Source organism: Balaenoptera physalus (assembly GCF_965194825.1).
Source record: "Balaenoptera physalus genome assembly, chromosome: X".
Lineage (NCBI taxonomy): Eukaryota > Metazoa > Chordata > Mammalia > Artiodactyla > Balaenopteridae > Balaenoptera > Balaenoptera physalus.
In genome coordinates this window covers 37,554,725-37,575,623 of record NC_138903.1, presented here as the reverse complement: position 1 = coordinate 37,575,623, position 20,899 = coordinate 37,554,725, and the positions used below count along the sequence as shown (strand labels likewise).

The window sequence follows — 20,899 nt, the reverse complement described above, 5'->3', positions numbered from 1 at the left end:
GTAAACCCGAATATATTTTAAATTCTTCATTAAATGGAAATACACTAAATGCTCTAATTAAAAGAAAAAGATGGTCAGACTGTACTTTTAAAAATTTTAGTCTCTAGACTTATGAGACACATCTTAAGCATTAGGTAAAGGTTTACAATAAAAAGGACAGAAAAGATATATTGTTAAAACACTAGCCAAAAGAAGCCGGTGTAGCTATATTAATTTTAAAGAAAATAGACTTTTAAGGCAAAAAGCATTACTAGAGATCATTTCATCATGATAAAAAAGTTCAATCCACTAGGAAAATATAACAGTTCTATACTGGTAATCACCTAATAACCCAGCCTCAAAGTAAAGGGAAAAAGTGACAGAACTTCAAGGAGTAATAGACAAATCAGTGTAATAGTGGGCTATTTTAACATACCTCTCTCGGTAATGATATGCAAGCAGACAAAAAATTAGTAGGGATATAGAAGATTTGAACAACAGGGACTTCCCTGGCAGTCCAGTGGTTAAGACTCCATGCTTCCAATGCAGGGGGCATGGGTTCCATCCTTGGTCAGGATGGACCAAGTTCCCTTGGTGGGAACTATGATCCCACATGCTGCATGGCGTGGTCAAAAAAAAAAAAAAAAAAAAGATTTGAACAACATCAAACACCTATGAATAAGTCTAACAAAAGACGTGCAAGACTCCTTATGTAGGTTATAGTTTATAAAATGTTATTGGAAAACTTGAAAGAGGACCTAAATAAAGGGAGAAATACACAGTAGTCATGGCTGGGAATATGCAACATCATAAAGATGTTAATTTTCCTCAAAATGGTCTACAGATTCAATGCAATCAAATTTAAAATTTCGAGGGCTGTGTTTTTTTTTTTTGGTTGTTTTATTTGTGGAACTTGACAAACTGATCATAAAATTTGCATGAAAATTCCAAGGATCTAGAATAGTCAAAGCAATATTGAAGGAGAAGAACAAGGTATGAGAACTTCCTCTAAAGACTCTTTTTTCATTGAAATATAGTTGATTTATAATATTGAGTTAGTTTCAGGTGTACAGTATAGTGATTCAGGTTTTTTTTGGTTTTTTTGGCAAATTATGTTCCATTATAGGTTATTACAAGATATTGGGTATAATTCCCTATGCTATACAGTAAACACTTGTTGCTTCTTTATTTTATGTGTAGTAATTTGTATCTGTTAATCCCATACTCATAATTTGTCCCTCCCTGCCTCCCTCTTCCCTTTGGTAGCCATAAGTTTGTTTTCTATGTCTGTGACTCTGAAGACTTTTAAGATTTACCATAAAGCTATAGTAAGTAAACAAGTGTGATATTAGCACAAGGACAGATATATAAACCAATGGAACTGAATAGCTCAGAAAGAGTCCCAGCATATTTGGACATTGGCAGAGCGGTGGGCAGTGGGGGAAGGACAGTCTTTTCAATAAATAATGTGAGGACGATTGGATAAACATGTGAAAAAAAAATAATTCTTGATCCCTACTTTACATCAGACATACAAATCAACTCTGGACAGAATACAGATCTAAATGTGAAAGGCAAAACAATAAAGCTTCTACAAAGTAGTATTCTAGAATATCCTTATAATGTAGGATAGGAAAAGATGATTTAAACAGGACACAAAAAGCATAAACCATAAAGAAAGAGACTGATTAATTAGACTATTAAATTTAGGATCTTAAGAATGAATTAAGACTATTTATCAAAAGACAGGATTAAGAAGCTGAAAAGGCAAGCCATAGAATGGGAGAAAAATATTACAAAATATATATTGCAACGGGTGATTTCCTACAAATCAATAAGACAGACAACCCAGTGGAAAAATGTATGAGACTTCAACATGTACCTCACAAGAGTGGATATCCAACTAACCAAAAAATATATTCTCAACATCAGTAGTAATCAGGGGAGTGTACAGTAAAACATCAAGATATCACTATCCACTCAACACATCAAGATATCACTATCCACTCAACACACTGGTGGTGTCAAACAGTAGCAAGTACTGGTAATGATGTCAAGGAATGGGGACTTCATACACCATGGAAGGGAATGTAAATCAGCAAACAGTTTGGTGTTATCAACTAAAGTTGAAGATATGAATAACCCATGACCCAGTTATTCCACTCCTTAGTATATATATAATGGAAATGCACATACTTGTACAGAATATTAATATGTACAAGAATATTAATAGTAGCATTATTCTTAAGAACCCCAAAGTGGAAATAATCCAGATATCCAGCAGCAGTAGAATAAATAAATAAGTATATAAATTGTAGTATAGTCATGCAATGAGATACTACATAGCAAGGAAGATGGGCAAACAATAGCCACACAAAACAACATGGATAAAACTCACAAATATAATGTCAAATAAAAAGAAGCTACACACAAAGGAATACATAGAGTATGATTCCATTTACATAAATGTTGAAAACAAGCAAAACTGTAGTGTTGAAAGATACTTGCTATACAGATGGCCAACAGGCACATGAAAAGATGCTCAACATCACTAATTATTAGAGAAATGCAAATCAAAACTATAATGAGATATCACCTCATACCAGTCAAAATGGCCATCATCAAAAAGTCTACAAATAATAAATGCTGGAGAGGGTATGGAGAAAAGGGAACCCTCCTACACTGTTGCTGGGAATGTAAATTGGTACAGCCACTATGGAGAACAGTATGGCGTTTCCTTAAAAAAAACTAAAAAAAGAACTACCATATGACCCAGCAATCCCACTCCTGGGCATATATCCAGAAAAGACAAAAACTCTAATTTGAAAAGGTACATGCGGGCTTCCCTGGTGGCGCAGTGGTTAAGAATCCGCCTGCCAATGCAGGGGACACAGGTTCGAGCCCTGGTCCAGGAAGATCCCACATGCTGCGTAGCAACTAAGCCCGTGCGCCACAACTACTGAGTCTGTGCTCTAGAGCCCACGAGCCACAACTACTGAAGCCCACATGCCTAGAGCCCATGCTCCGCAACAAGAGAAGCCACCGCAATGAGAAGCCCACGCACCGCAACAAAGAGTAGCCCCCACTCACCGCAACTAGAGAAAGCCCGCACTCAGCAACAAAGATCCAATGCAGCCAAAAATAAATAAAAATTTAAAAAATAAATTAATTAATTTAAAAAAAAGAAAAGGTACATGCACCCCAACGTTTAGAACTAGCAGCACTATTTACAATAGCCAAGATGCGCAGGCAACCTAAATGTCCATTGATGGGTGAATGGATGAAGAAGATGGGGTATATATACACAACGGAATATTACTCAGCCATAAAAAAGAATGAAATATTGCCATTTGCAACAACATGGATAGACCTAGACATTATCATACTAAGTGAAGTAAGACAGACAGAGAAAGACAAATATCATATGATATCACTTATATGTAGAATCTAAATTTTAAAAAAATACAAATAAGCTTATTTACAAAACAGAAATAGACCCACAGATATAGAAAACAAACTTACGGTTACGAAAGGGGAAAGGGGAAAGGGGGTGGGGGTGGGATAAATTAGGAATTTGAGATTAACATATACACACTCCTATATATACAATAGATAACCAACAAAGATTTACTGTAGAGCACAGGGAACTCTATTTTGTAGTATTTTGTAATAACCTATAAGGGAAAAGAATCTGAAAAAGAACATATATATAACTGAATCACTGTGCTGTACACCTGAAACTAACACAACATTGTAAATCACTATAGTTAAATTAAAAAAAAAAAAAAAAAGACAGCCTAGCAGACGAGTTATGGCCCAGTTCCCTTCTTAAGTCAGGAGATGATGTTACTCTAAAGTGCACCAGCTCCCTCAGTTACATCAGTTAATCCATCCACCTGCCTACTTCATCCCTCCACTTGGATGTCAAATAGGCATCTTAAACTCACCAAGCCCCAACCATAAACAAAACGAAAAGACAGCCTACACAATGGGAGAAAATATTTTTCTCCCAGCAAATGCTGTGGCCAACAACGGATTAATTTCCAAATATACAAACCGCTTATACAGCTCAATATCAAAACAACAAAATGAATCAAAAAATGGGCAGAAGACCTAAACAGATGTTAATCCAAAGACATCAGATGGCCAATAAGCACATGAAAAGATGCTCAACATCACTAATTATTAGAGGAATGCCAATCAAAACTACAATGAGGTATCACATCACACCAGTCAGAATGGCCTTCATCAAAATGTCCACAAATAATAAATGCTAGAGAGGGTGTGGAGAAAAGTGAACCCTCCTACACTGTTGGTGGGAAGGTAAATTGGTACAGCCACTATGGAGAACAGTAGGGAGGTTCCTTAAAATGTAAAAATAGAGTTACCATATGCTCCAGTAATCCCACTCATGGACATATATCCAGAGAAAACTCTAATTCAAAAAGATACATCCACCCCAACATTCAAAGGAGCACTATTTACAATAGCCAAGACATGGAAGCAACCTAAATGTCCGTCAACAGATGAATGGATAAAGAAGATGTGGCACATATATACAATGGAATATTAGCCACCCATAAAAAAGAATGAAATAATGCCATTTGCAGCAACGTGGATGGACCTACAGATTATAACACTAAGTGAAGTCAGACAGCGAAAGACAAATATCATATGATATCACTTATATGTGGAATCTAAAAACAAATGATACATGTGAACTTATTTACAAAACAGAAACAGACTGGTTCAAGATGATGGAGTAGAAGGCCGTGCACTCACCTCTTCTTGCAAGAGCACCGAAATCACAACTAATTGCTGAACAACCATCGACAGGAAGACACTGGAACCCACCAAAAAAGATACCCCAGATCCAAAGACAAAGGGGAAGTCACAATGAGATGGTAGGAAGGGTGCAATCATGATAAAATCAAATCCCATAACTGGCCAGTGGGTGACCCACAAACTGGAAAACAATTATACCACAGAAGTTCTCCCATTTGAGTGAAGGTACTGAGCCCCCTGTCAGGCTTCCCAGCCTGGGGTCCAGCAACGGGAGTAGGAATCCCCAGAGAATCTGACTTTGAACGCCAGAGGGATCTGATTGCAGGACTTCCACAGGACTGGGGGAAACAGAGACTCCATTCGTGGAGGGCACACAAAAAGTCTTGTGTGCACCAGGACCCAGGGGAAAGGAGCAGTGACCCCATAGGAGACTGAACCAAACCTAACTCCTAGTGTTGAAGGGTCTCCTGCAGAGGCGGGGTAGGGGGTGGCTGTGGCGCACCACAGGGACAAGGGCACTGGCAGCAGCAGTTCTGGGAAGTACTCATCAGCATGAGTTCTCCTGGAGGCCACCAGTAGCCCCACCATACAGCCTGTAGGCTCCAGTGCTGGTTCGCCTCAGGCCAAAAAACTAACAGGGAGGGAACACAGCCCCACCCAGCAGCAGACAAGCAGCTTAAAGTTTACTGAGCACTGACCCTGCCCACCAGAGCAAGACTAAGCTCTACCAACCACCAGTCCCTCCCATCAGGAAGCTTGCACAAGCCTCTTAGATAGCCTCATCTACCAGAGGGCAGACAGCAGAAGCAAGAAGAACTAAAATCCTGCAGCCTGCAGAACGAAAACCACAATCACAGAAACTCAGACAAAATGAAAAGGCAAAGGATTATGTCCCAGATGAAGGAACAAAACCCCAGAAAAACAACCAAATGAAGTAGAGATAGGTAACCTTCCAGAAAAAGAATTCAGAATGATAGTGAAGATGATCCAGGATCTCGGGAAAAGAATGGAGGCAAAGATCGAGAAGATGCAAGAAATGTTTAACAAAGACCTAGAAGAACTAAAGAGCAAACAAACAGAGATGAGCAATACAATAACTAAAATGAAAAATACACTAGAAGGAATCAATAGTAGAATAACTGAGGCAGAAGAACGGATAAGTGACCTGGAAGACAGAATGGTGGAAATCACTGCCGCAGAACAGAACAAAGAAAAAAAAAAGAAAAAAAATGAAGACAGACTAAGAGACTTCTGGGACAACATGAAACACACCAACATTTACATTATAGGGGTCCCAAAAGGAGAAGAGAGAGAGAAAGGACCTGAGAAAATATTTGAAGACATAATAGCTGAAAACTTCCCTAACATGGGAAAGGAAACAGTCAACCAAGTCCAGGAAGCACAGAGAGTCCCAGGCAGGATAAACCAAAGGAGGAACATGCCGAGGCACACAGTAATCAGATTGACAAAAATTAAAGACAAAGAAAAAATATTAAAAGCAACAAGAGAAAAAAGACAAATAACATACAATGGAACTCCCATAAGGTTATCAGCTCATTTCTCAGCAGAAACTCTGCAAGTCAGAAGGAAGTGGCATGATATATTTAAAGTGATGAAAGGGAAGAACCTACAACCAAAAATACTCTACCCAGCAAGGCCCTCATTCAGATTTGATGGAGAAATCAGAAGCTTTACAGAAAAGCAAAAGCTAAGAGAATTCAGCACCACCAGACCAGCTTTGCAACCAATGCTAAAGGGACTCCTCTAGGCGTGAAAGAGACTAGCAACTTAAAAAAAAAATTGGGAACAGCAAAACCAAAACCTACAATAGATACACACACACAAAAGAAAAAGCAACCCAAACACAACACTAAAGATGGTCATCAAACCACAAGAGAAGAGAATAAAAGAGGAAGGGAAGAAAAAAGACCTACAAAAACAAACCCAAAACAATTAAGAAAATGGCAATAGGAATATCGATAATCACCTTAAATGTAAATAGATTAAATGTGCCAACCAAAAGACACAGAATGGCTGAGTAGATACAAAAACAAGACTGTATATATGCTGTCTACAAGAGATCCAACTCAGACCTAGGGACACATACGGACTGAAAGTGAGGGGATGGAAGAAGGTATTCCACACAAATGGAAATCAAAAGAAAGCTGGAGTAGCAATACTCATATCAGACAAAATAGACTTTAAAATAAAAGACTGTTATAAGAGACAATGAAGGACACTACATAATGATCAAGGGATCAATCCAAGAAGAAGATATATGGGTGCACCCAACATAGGAGCACCTCAATATATAAGGCAAATACTAACAGCCATAAAGGGAAAAATCGACAGTAACATAATAATAGTGGGGGACTTTAACACCCCACTTTCATCAATGGACAGATCATCCAGACAGAAAATCAATAAGGTAACACGTGTCTGAAATGACACAATAGACCAGATGAACTTAATTGATATTTATAGAGCATTCCATCCAAAAGTAGCAGAATACACATTCTTCTCAAGTGCACAGGGAACATTCTCCAGGATTGACCACATCCTGGGCCACAAGGTGAGCCTTGGTAAATTTAAGAAAATTGAAATCATATCAAGCATCTTTTCCGTTCACAACACTATGAGATTAGAAATAAACTACACAAGGGACTTCCCTGGTGGTGCACTGGTTAAGAATCTGCCTGCCAATGCAGGGGACACGGGTTCAACCCCTGGTCCTGGAAGATCTCACATGCTGCGGAGCAACTAAGCCCATGCGCCACAACTACTGAGCCTGTGCTCTAGAGCCCATGAGCCACAACTACTGAGCCTATGAGCCACAACTACTAAAGCCCACATGCCTAGAGCCCATGCTCCACAACAAGAGAAGCCACCACAATGAGAAGACCGCACACCACAATGAAGAGCAGTCCCCACTTGCCACAACTAGAGAAAGCCTGTGCGCAGCAACAAAGACCCAATGCAGCCAAAAATAAATAAATAATAAATAAAATTTTTTTAAAAAAAGAAATAAACTACAAGAAAAAAACTATTAAAAAATGAACACGTGTAGGATAAACAATATGCTATTAAACAACCAATGGATCACTGAAGAAATCAAAAAAATACCTAGAGACAAATGAAAACGAAAGCACAATGATCCAAAACCTATGGGATGCAGCAAAAGCAGTTCTAAGAGGCAAGTTTATAGCAATAAAATCTTACCTCAGGAAACAAGAAAAGTCTCAAATAAACAACCTAACCTTACACCTAAAGCAACTAGAGAAAGAAGAACAAACAAAACTCAAAGTTAGTAGAAGGAAAGAAATCATAAAGATCAGAGCAGAAATAAATTAAATAGAGACAAAGAAAACAATAACAAAGATCAATGAAACTAAAAGCTGGTTCTTTGAAAAGATAAACAAAACTGATAAACCTTAAGCCATGGACTTCCCTGGTGGCACAGTGATTAAGAATCTGCCTGCCAATGCAGGGGACACAGGTTCGAGCTCTGGTCCGGGAAGATCCCAGTTGCCGTGGAGCAACTAAGCCCATGCGCCACAACTACTGAGACTGCACTCTAGAGCCCACGAGCCACAACTACTGAGCCCACATGCCACAACTACTGAAGCCATGCGCCTAAGAGCCCGTGCTCCGCAACAAGAGAAGCCACCGCAATGAGAAGCCCGCGCACTGCAACGAAGAGTAGCCCCCGCTCGCCACAACTAGAGAAAGCCCGCACACAGCAATGAAGACCCAATGCAGCCAAAAAAAAAACCTTTAGCCATACTCATCAAGAAAGGGAGAGGACTCAAATCAATAAAATTAGAAATGAAAAAGGAGAAGTTACAACTGACAACACAGAAATACAAAAGATCATAAGCGACTACTACAAGCAACTATATGCCAATAAAATGGACAACTTGGAAGAAAAGGACAAATTCTTAGAAAGGTACAGTCTCCAAAGACTGAACCAGGAAGAAATAGAATATATGAACAGACCAATCACAAGCACTGAAGTTGAAACTGTGATTAAAAATCTTCCAACAAACAAAAGCCCAGGACCTGATGGTTTCATAGGCAAATTCTATCAAACATTTAGAGAAGAGCTAACACCTATCCTTCTGAAACTGTTCCAAAAAATTGCAGAGGAAGGAAAACTCCCAAACCCATTCTATGAGGTTACCATAACCCTGATACCAAATTCAGACAAAAATACCACAAAAAAAGAAAACTACAGGCCAATATCACTGATGAACATAGATGCAAAAATCCTCAACAAAATACTAGCAATCCAAATCCAACAGTACATTAAAAGGATCATACACCATAATCAAGTGGGATTTATCCCAGGGATGCAATGATTTTTCAATATTGGCAAGTCAATCAGTGTGATACACCACATCAACAAACTGAAGAAAAAAAACCATATGATCATCTCAATAGATGCAGAAAAAGCTCTTGTCAGCACCCATTTATGATAAAAACTCTCCAGAAAGTGGGCATAGAGGAAACATACCTCAACATAATAAAGGCCATATACAACAAACCTACAGCTAACATCATACTCAATGGTGAAAACTGAAAACATTTCCTCTAAGATCAGGAACAAGACAAGGATGTCCACCCACTCTCGCCACTTTCAACATAGTTCTGGAAGTCCTAGCTACAGCAATCAGAGAAGAAAAAGAAATAAAAGGAATCCAAATTGGAAAAGAAGTAAAACTGTCACTGTTTGCAGATGACATGATACTATACATAGAAAATCCTACGGACGCTACCAGAAAACTACTAGAGCTCATCAATGAATTTGGTAAAGTTGCAGGTTACAAAATTAATACAAAGAAATCTGTTGCATTTCTATACACTAACAATGAAAGATCAGAAGGAGAAATTAAGGAAACAATCCCATTTACCATTGCAACAAAAAGAATAAAATGCCTAGGAATAAACCTATCTAAGGAGACAAAACCTGTACTTTAAAAAACTATAAGACACTGAAGAAAGAAATCAAAGAAGACACAAACAAATGGAAAGATATACCATGTTCGTGGATTGGAAGAATCAATACTGTCAAAATGACTACACTACCCAAGGCAATCTACAGCTTCAATGCAAACCCTATCAAACTACCAATGGCATTTCTCACAGAACTGGTACAAAAAGTCTTAAAATTTGTATGGAGACACAAAAGACCCTGAATAACCAAAGGAATCTTGAGAAAGAAAAACGGAGCTGGAGGAATCAGGGTCCCTGACTTCAGACTATACTACAAAGCTATAGTCATCAAAACAGTATGGTACTGGCACAAAAATAGAAATATAGATCAATGGAATAGGATAGAAAGCCCAGAAATAAACCCATGCACCTATGGTCAATTAATCTATGACAAAGGAGGCAAGACTACACACTGGAGGAAAGAGGCTCTTCAACAAATGGTGCTGGGAAAACTGGACAGCTACATGTAAAAAAATGAAATTAGATCATTCTTTAACACCATATATAAAAATAAGCTCAAAATGGATTAAAGACCTAAATGTGAGACAGGACACTATAAAACTCCTAGAGGAAAACATAGGCAGAACACTCTCTGACATAAAACACAGCAATATCTTTTTCAATCCACCTCCCAGAATAATGGAAATGAAAACAAAAATAAACAAATGGGACCTAATTAAACTCAAAAGTTTTTGCACAGCAAAGGAAACTATAAGGGCTTATGCTGATGGAGCGGAGCCAGCAGTGCCAGGATGGTGCTGCTGGAGAGTGAGCAGTTCCTGACAGAGCTGACCAGGCTCCTCCAGAAGTGCTGGTTGTCGGGCAACGTGTTCATCACCCTGAAGAAGTATGATGGTCGAACTAAACCCATTCCAAGGAAGGGTTCTGTGGAGGGCTTTGAGCCCTCAGATAACAAGTGTCTGTTAAGAGCTACTGATGGGAAAAAGAAGATCAGCACTGTGGTGAGCTCCAAAGAAGTAAGTTTCAGATGGCTTATTCAAACCTATTGAGAGCTAACATGGATGGGCTGAAGAAGAGGGACAAAAAGAGCCAGAGTAAGAAGAGCAAAGCAGGGCAGTGAAGGGCACCAGATTTCCCGCTTTCACCAGCTAACCACTGAATTGCTACTTTTCCTTTGGTTTTTACTTTTGGCCACAAAGCTGGGTTTCTGATTCCCCTACAATAACTGTTTTCATGTGAGATTAGGGTCATTTTTGGATGGAAGAAGGGCTGTAGTGTTTACAGGGTAGTTACAAGAAGCCAGTTTATTTTAGATCTGGCTAAGTGGTCTGTGTTGTATGTTTGTATGTTTCTGGATAATAGTTTACGGTCTCTGTAGCCGTCTGTGAAGAGCACTGTATCATTAAACCTGTATTTATTGGCACTGACCATCTTTTATTCCTTTTCCCACCCCATAAAAAGTTTCTGGCAATAGCTCCTCATTCTGGAATGATGTGATTATGAATAGGCTTTAGGCCCTGTCTTATGGGTTACTGGAATTGAAACCTGACAATTTTATAAAAAGTTGTGTTATTTCATGGGTATTTTTCCCAACTTGCTGTATAATTTTATCATCATAGTTCCTTTAGCAAATTTGAATGAGTTCTCATAGCCAAATGAGAGTTTGCTTAAACAAACTAAGGATAAGCCTATTACAAAATCATCAAGAATAAAGATTCCAAGTTAAAAAAGAAAAAAAAAGGAAAACATAAACAAAACGAAAAGACAACCTACAGATTGGGAGAAAATATTTGCAAATGATGTGACCAACAAGGGATTAGTCTCCAAAATTTACAAACAGCTCATGAGGCTTAATATCATCAAAACAAACAACCCAATCAAAAACTGGGCAGAAGACCTAAATAGACGTTTCTCCAAAGAAGATATACAGATGGCCAAGAGGCACATGAAAAGATGTTCAACATCACTAATTATTAGAGAAATGAAAATCAAAACTACAATGAGGTATCACCTCACATCAGTCAAAATGGCTATCATCAAAAAATCCACAAACAATAAATGCTGGAGAGGGTGTGGAGAGAAGGGAACCCTCCTACACTGTTGGTGGGAATGTAAATTGATACAGCCACTATGGAGAACAGTATGGAGGTTCCTTAAAAAACTAAAAATAGAACTACCGTATGACCCAGCAATCCCACTCCTGGGCATATATCCAGAGAAAAACATGGTCCGAAAGGATACATGCACCATAATGTTCATTGCAGCACTGTTTACAATAGCCAAGACACGGAAGCAACCTAAATGTCCACAGACAGATGAATGGATAATGAAGATGTGATACATATATACAAAGGAATATTACTCAGGCATAAAAGAGAATGAAATAATGCCATTTGCAGCAACATGGATGGACCTAGAGATTGTCATACTGAGTGAAGTAAGTCAGACAGAGAAAGACAAATATCATGTGATATCCCTTATGTGTGGAATCTAAAAAGAAACGATACAAATGAACTTACTTACAAAACAGAAACAGACTCACAGACTTAGAGAACGAACTTATGGTTACCCAGGGGGAAGGGTAGGGAGAAGGGATAGTTAGGGAGTTTGGGATCAACATGTACACACTGCTGTATTTAAGATGGATAACCAACAAGGACCTACTGTATAACACAGGGAACTCTGCTCAATGTTATGTGGCAGCCTGGATGGGAGGGGAGTTTGGGGGAGAATGGATACATGCTTGTGTATGGCTGAGTCACTTTGCTGTGCACCTGAAACTATCATAATATTGTTAAGCAGCTATACTCCAGTATAAAATAAAAAGTTAAAAAGAAACAGACTCACAGACATGGAAAACAAACTTATGGATACCAAACGGGAAGGCCAGGGCGGTGGGGTGGATAAATTAGGAGTTTGGGATTAGCAGACACACACTACTATATATAAAATAGATAAACAACAAGGTCCTACTGTATAGCACAGGGAACTATATTCAATATCCTGTAATAAACTATAATGGAAAAGAATCTGAAAAAGAATATATATATGTGTGCGTGTGTGTAACTGAATCACTTTGCTGTACACCTGAAACACTGTAAATCAACTATACTTCAGTAAGTCACTTACCCACTCTTAGCCTCAGTGAGTTTGCAAAAGTATTTTGCTTGTGGCCTCAGTAGTTAAGTCAGGTTGGAAAAAAAGGGCCAAGCACCGGTTTCTGTCCCAAACGCCAGCACAGAGTTGTGCCACTATTACTCCAAATACTTAACAAGTTAAGGATAGCTCCAGGGAATTAAACGTAGGAGAAAAAATTGAAAACTCATGGTATGACTCAATTTATTTAATGCACAGAACAAGGGAAACTAATCTATAGTGTTAGAATTCAAGACAATAGCTACCCTTCTGGGGAGTAGTAGCCTGAAGGAGGACTTTGGGGAGTGCTGGTTCCATTCTTTTTTTTTTTTTTTCTTTTTGCCATGCTGTGCAGCATGCGGGATCTTAGTTCCCCGACCAGGCATCAAACTCATGCCCCCTGCAATGGAAGTGCAGTCTTAACCACTGGATCACCAGGGAAGTTCCCCATTCTGTTTCTTGATCTGGATACAAAATACACAGATGGGTTCACTTCGTAAAATTTCAGTGAGCTGTACACTTAGGATTTGTGCCCTCTTCTGAATGTGTGTCATACTTTTCTTTTTAATAAATTTATTTATTTATTTATTTTTGGCCGCTTTGGGTTTTTGTTGCTGCATGCGGGCTTTCTCTAGTTGCGGCAACCAGGGGCTACTCTTCATTGCGGTGCGCAGGCTTCTCATTGCAGTGGCTTCTCTTGTTGCAGAGCACAGGCTCTAGGCGCGTGGGCTTCAGTAGTTATGGCAGGCTCAGTAGTTGTGGCTCGTGGGCTCTAGAGCACTGGCTCAGTAGCTGTGGCACACAGGCTTAGTTGCTCCGTGGCATGTGGGATCTTCCCAGACCAGGGATCGAACCCATGTCCCCTGTATTGGCAGGCAGATTCTTAACCACTGCACCACCAAGGAAGTCCCTGTCATACTTTAACTTACAAAAAATTTTAAAGATTTTGCACAGCAAAGGAAACCATCAACAAAACGAAAAGACAGCCTACTGAATGGGAGAAAATATTTGCAAATGACATGACCGATAAAGGCTTTATATTCAAAATATATAATCAGGGACTTCCCTGGTGGTCCAGTGGTTAAGACTCCACGCTCCCAATGCAGGGGGCCTGGGTTCAATCCCTGGTCAGGGAACTAGATCCTGCATGCCGCAACTAAGAGCCCACATGCCGTGACTAAAGATTCCGCATGCTGCAACAAAGATCTTGCACATGGCAACAAAGATCCCACGTGCAGCAACTAAGACCCAGTGCAGCCAAATAAATAAATAAACAAAACAAACAAATAAACAAACTCATACAACTCAACATCAGAAAACAAACAACCTGATTAAAAAATGGGCAGAAGACCTGAAGAGACATTTTTCCAAAGAGGACATCCAGATGGCCAACAGACACATGAAAAGATGCCCAACATTGTTAATCATCAGAGAAATGCAAATTAAAACCACAATGAGATATCACCTCACACCTGTCAGAATGGCTATCATCAAAAAGACCACAAATAACAAATGGTGGCAAGGATGTGGAAAAAAGGGCGCCCTCCTACACTGTTTGTGGGAATGTACATTGGTGCAGCCACTGCGAAAACAGTATGGAGGTTCCTTAAAAAACTAAAAATAGAGCTACCGTATGACCCAGCAACTCCACTCCTGGGTATATGTCCAAAAAAAAAAACAAAACCAACAACAACAACAACAAAACCCCCCACTAATTCAAAAAGATACATGCACATCAATGTTCATAGCAGCATTATTTACAATTGCCAAGATATGGAAGCAACCTAAGTGTCCATCAACAGAAGAATGGATAAAGATATGGAGAGAATGAGGTGGGGGTGGGTGGGAATGGAATACTACTCAGCTATAACAAAGAATGAAATTTTGCCATTTGCAACAACATGGATGGACTTGGAGGGCATTATGCTAAGTGAAATAAGACAGACAGAGAAAGACAAATACTCTATGATATCAGTTATATGTGGAATCTAAAAAATACAACAAACTACTGAATATAACAAAAAAAGAAACAGACTCACAGATATAGAGAACAAACTAGTGGTTACCAGTTGGGAGAGGGAAGGGTGGAGGGACAAGATAGGGGTAGGGAACTAAGAGGTACAAACTACTATGTACAAAAAAAGCTACAAGGATGTATTGTACAAAACAGGGAATATAGCCAGTATTTTGTAGTAACTATAAATGGAATATAACCTTTAAAAATTGTGAATAACTATGCTGTACACCATCAACTGGCATCATATTGTATATCAACTATACTTCAACTAAAAAAATGAAAAAAATTTAAACCTCAGAATCAGTGCAAAGCCAACATCACATGGAACACAACTCTCAATATGAGTCCAGTCAACTTACAGAAACATGAGTGGTAATAAGATGGTGGTTGTTTAAGCCAGTGACTTTTGGAATGGTTTATCATGAAGCAACAGATAATAAAAACAGATGATGAATAAGAATGTTACTGATTTCAGGGCTTCCCTGGTGGCGCAGTGGTTGAGAATCCACCTGCCAATGCAGGAGACACGGGTTCGATCCCTGGTCCGGGAAGATCCCACATGCCGCGGAGCAACTAAGCCCGTGCGCCACAACTACTGAGCCTGCACTCTAGAGCCCCTGAACCACAACTACTGAGCCTGCATGCCACAACTACTGAAGCCCACACATCTAGAGCTCGTGCTCTGCAACAAGAGAAGCCACCGCAATGAGAAGCCCAAGCACCGCAACGAAGAGTAGCCCCCGCTCGCCGCAACTAGAGAAAGCCCAAATGCAGCAACGAAGACCCAACGCAGCCAAAAATAAATAAATAAAATCAATAAATTTATTTTAAAAAAAAGAATGTTACTGATTTCTGTAAGCTGATTTTTTTATCTGCCCACCTTGCTGAACTTTCTTATTACTTTCAGTAATTTATCAGCTTATTTGCTCAAATTTTTCTGTATTGTCTTCAAATAATAACAAATTTTCCTCATCCTTTCCAAGATTTAATATGTCTCATTTATTTTTCTTGTCTTGTTGTATTGGCAAAGGACCACCAGCCTAATATTTATCACCAATGATAGTAGCCACTCTTACCTTTTCCTGACTTTAATGAGAAATACTTTTTTTTAAAGATTTTTTTTTTGATGTGCTCCATTTTTTAAAGTCTTTATTGAATTTGTTACAATATTGCTTCTGTTTTATGTTTTGGTTTTTTGGCTGCAAGGCATGTGGGATCTTAGCTCCCCAACCAGGGATCACATCCAACCCCCTGCATTGGAAGGAGAAGTCTTAACCACTGGACTACCAGGGAAGTCCCTCTTTTTTTTTTTAATTTTATTTATTTTTGGCTGCATTGGGTCTTTGTTGGCGCGTGCGGGCTTTCTCTAGTTATGGCAAGCGGGCGCTACTCTTTGTTGCGGTGCACGGGCTTCTCATTGCAGTGGCTTCTCTTGTTGCGGAGCATGGGCTCCAGGCACACGGGCTTCAGTAGTTGCAGCATGTGGGCCCTAGAGCATGTGGGCTTCAGTAGTTGCGGCATGTGGGCTCAGTAATTGCAGCGCGTGGGCTCTAGGGCACGCAGGCTTCAGTAGTTTTGGTGCGCGGGCTCAGTAGTTGTGGCTCGTGGGCTCTAGAGTGCAGACTCAGTAGCTGTGGCGCACGGGCTTAGTTGCTCAGTGGTATGTGGGATCTTCCCAGACCAGGGCACGAACCCGTGTCCCCTGCATTGGCAGGCAGATTCTTAACCACTGTGCCACCAGCGAAGTCCTAATGACAAATATTCTTAATGTTTCACTATTAGAATGACATTTGCTGTGGGTGTCTAGTAGAAATCCTGTATGAAGCTTCTAGTTTCCTTCAGTAGAAGTTTATCATACTTTCACCTTCTAAGCCTCTCTCCAATGTGCCTCCTCATCTCCACTGCCAGTCTTTGGTCCTCTGATCTTCAGGGGATTCTTTTGAATGGAGAACAATGTGTTTCTTAACTGCACTACAGTGGTCATTTAGTATTGTCTTACTCCCCTTCCTATGTGGGGGCATTCCAAGATGGGGGAGAGGCCAAACCCTGATTCTCACTTGGGACGCCTTCATCCTTTCTTACAGAGCCCACTGAAATGGCACCCTGGGAACTTCCCTGGTGGTCCAGTGGTAAAGAATCCGCCTTACAATGCAGGGGACGTGGGTTCGATCCCTGGTCAGGGAACTAAGATCCCACATGCCGCGGGGCAACTAAGCCAGCGCACCACAACTACTGAGCTTGCGCGCCTCAACTACAGCCCACGTGCCGCAAACTACAGAGCCCACGTGCCACAAACTACAGAGCCCACGTACTCTAGAACCTGTGCACCACAACTACAGAGCCCACGTGCCCTGGAGCCTGCGTGCCACAACTAGAGAAGAGAAAACCCGCACACCACAACTAGAGAGAAGCCCGCGCACCACAACGAGAGATACCACATGCCTCAGCGAAGATCCCACATGCCACAACTAAGACCCAACGCAGCCAAAAATAAATTAATTAAATAAATAAATAATAAATCTTAAAGAAAAAAAAAAAGAAAAGAAATGGCACCCTGTTTCCCTGCCTCTAGCCTCATCTCATCTCACTTCCTGACTCATCAAAATAATGTTTCTAAATCACAGCACTCCCTGCTTCTCTTTGGCTTAAAAGCCTGTAAGCCTGTAAGTGCCATCAACTGATGAATTGATAAAGAAAATAGCGTTGATCCATACAATGGTATATGATTCAACCATAAAAAGGAACAAAGTTCTGACACCTGCTACAACATGCATGAACCTTGAAAGCATTATGCTAAGTGAAAGAAGCCAGACAGAAAAGCCCACATCCAGAACAGGCAAATCTATAGAGACAGAAAAATAGATTAGTGGTTTCCAAGGGCCAGGGGGAAATGGGGAGTGACTGCTAATGGATATAGGGTTTCTTTTGGAGGTGATAAAAATGTTCTAAATTGATCATGGTGATGGTTATACAACCCTGTGAATATACTAAAAAACCACTGAATGGTTAAATGGAAGAATTGTATGTCATATGAGTTATATCTCATTGAAGCCATAGATAGATAGATAGATAGACAGATAGACAGACAGGTAGATAAGAGCAAGCTTCTAGGGCATCCTCTAACACTGCCAGGAAAAAGTCTTATTGTTTGAGAGAATAGGCCCTGGGATCAAACAGATTTAATTCAAATCTCAGCCCTACTGAGTCCTTGTGTAGTCTTTGTCAATATGCCTAAACTCTCTGAGTCTCAGTTTACTCATCTGTAAAATGGGGATAATATAATATCTACACCTACCTCACAACATGGTTGCGAAAATTCAACCAATGTCCATAAAGTACTTAGCACAGTACCATGGGCATAGTAGGTGCTTGCTAAATGTTTCCAATCTTCTTTTGCCTCCTCCCCAGCCTTATTTCCCATCATCCCCCCACCACACACCAGTAGCCCCAGCCATTTTGCCATTGCCTGCACTGGGTCATGTTCTTCCAAGTTTCTGTGGCTTTGCTGGTGCTGCTCCCTCAGCTGGGAATGCCCTTCCCCTTCTCCAGCTGGGGACCCCTGCTCACTTCAGAACCTAGCTCAAGAACCATTTCCTCTGTACAGCCTTCTCTGACATCTGCCCTGTGCTGAATTCATGCTTTCATGAATTCATGAAGTCAGTCTCCCTGAACTGCTACACTTGGTGTACACATCCACCTCCTATACTAGGCCACTGTGCCTTACTTTTCACCCTCAGCAGCAACCTAGCTCAGTGCTCAGCACAGAATAAGCACTTCGTAAATGGGAACTGGTTGAAGAGTGAACGAAGGTATCTGACATTGGCAGGAGCCATTTCCTTCCCTCCACGGCCCTGGATTTGGCCATGGCTTTGAGCTTGACCTTTCCTTTGAAAAGCACTGTACAGTGGGCAGCTAATTTCTGAACTGGAATTTGGAAATGTTTCAAAGAGGTTGAGGACAGGGCCATCCCAAGGCCCTGAGGCAACACCCCCAGGCCTCCTGCTCCCCCAGACCTCTCTGACCTTCACTTCTGGCCCCAGCTGCAGGCTATTCTGCCCTCCTTTGGGGGGACCCTGGGCCAGGTTTGCCCTTCCCTCCCCAGCCCCTTGCCTACTGCTGCCCCTCAACACCTCAGCCCAGGCTAGGCACCCTCTCGATGTCCAAAGTAACAGTCGCCTGGATATAAACGGATGTTTGAGACTGGCCTGAAATGCTGAAACATTGCAAACCACCTACTGGAATGTGTTCACACAGGTGTGAACTACCCCAGGGGACGTCAAGCCTTTAAGAATGTTTTGTTGTTTAGTTTCTTTCTTTTTTAAAATTAAGTTTATTTTGAAAAAATTTCAAACCCACAAGAAAATTATGAGAATATTACAATGAGTCTTATAGAAACCCTTCTCCTAGATTCACTTACTTATAACATTTTGCCATATTTTCTCTATGCACACACACATATATATAGATAGATAGATATAAAACATATGCACTATTATTCTCAGTGTGATTTGTTTTTGCTGAACCAGTTGGTAATAAACTACCCACATCCTGATATTTCACTCCTAAACACCTCTGCATACGTGTCCTAAGAACAAGGACATTCTCTCACATAACCTCCATGCGATGATCAAATTCAGAAAATTTAACTTAACACGACCCTCTTATCCATAGTCCATTTTCAAATTTCACCACCTGCCCCAATACTGTCTCATACAGCAAGGCTCCTGCCAATCCAGCATCAGACATTCCTCAGAACCCTTTAATCTGGAACAGCCCCTCACCCTTTCACAACTGATATTTTATAAGGATCAGTCTTATTAGGTCTTTTTTGCACGTTCCCTTGGGCAAAGGGAGAATCAGCTATGACCTGTGACCCCACTGAAGAGCCCTCCTGTCATTATAGAAATTTGCCAGGTCGGCCTTAAGAAAACTTGCCCAGCTTTTGTGCCACATGTGGGTGGTGACAGGAGCAGGCAGGAGGGAAAGCCACATTTGTTGTGCAGCACCTAATGTGTGCCAGGCCTGGTTTTGGCGTGTAGTCCACAAAACCACCCTGGAGGGAGGTATCATTATGCCCACTTTATAGATGCAGAAACTGAGGCCTGAAGAGATTAAGTAGTTTTTTTCAAGGTCACTTGATTTCTCATATGTGGATCCTTCATCCAGATGTTGAGCCACCGAATTCTAGAGAGAAGAAAGGCCAACTCCCATCCCCTGTGTGTTTGCAGAAACTGCTTGGTGGCCTCTAGATGGGACTGGAGGGGGCGGGAGGAATGGGAGAAGTTGTGGCCAAGAGAGCAGTCCTTCCCTGCAGAGACTGGGGGAGCGGGGCCGGCTGAAAGCAGGCAGGCAGCAGGAGGCACCACCTCAGGGCAGGGGGCAGAGAGACTGAAGGGTGGGCAAAGACCCTAACCCTTTGCCTTGGACCCACTCTTGTCCAGCCCAGGCAAGCCCCTTAGGGCCTGGGAACTGGCTGGATAGAGTCAGCACAGCCCAAAACCCAGCCAGAGTTTGCTAAGGTTCTTTCACTAAAACTCTTTCTAAATAGTTGTTTGGCTGCACCCCACAGATCTACAATCCCTGTACTTGCCCATCCTTGAGACTGAAGCAAGAGCCCGAAGTCAGCAACAGAGACATCAATGGTTTTGAGATAGGAGGGAAAGGGGCAGGACACAACCACTAGATAAATGAAGAAGGGGCGCAGCTGTTGGGATGCAATAACGACCTGCTGGAACCAGCTGAAACCAGGGTGGCTTTGAGAAGAGTCCGGTCATTGACCTTTAGCTCATTATACCTTCATTGTAATACTCAAAATCACTCCCTTCACGTCATGACAGTTCCAAGGTGGGCCATACAAGGCCAAAAAGTGGGCAGTGGCCCAATTCCTGGGAAGTCCCCACTCTTCCTCGAAATAGCAAGAATATTCCTCCCACTTGTTAGCATGTGAAATTACTCAGCCCATAAAAACCAACAGCCCCATGCTCTGGGGCCACTCTGACTTTCTTATTTTTTTATTTTTATTATTGAAGT

The 20,899-nt window shown here is 40.9% G+C and overlaps 1 pseudogene across 1 annotated transcript; it reads left to right on the top strand.

The window, feature by feature from the left end:
• Positions 1–599: 599 nt before the first annotated feature.
• LOC309652618 (signal recognition particle 14 kDa protein pseudogene) lies at positions 600–18,984 on the top strand (annotated as a pseudogene). The gene has a single exon. The product of its transcript is annotated as a signal recognition particle 14 kDa protein pseudogene (transcript).
• The last annotated feature ends 1,915 nt before the right edge of the window (positions 18,985–20,899 follow it).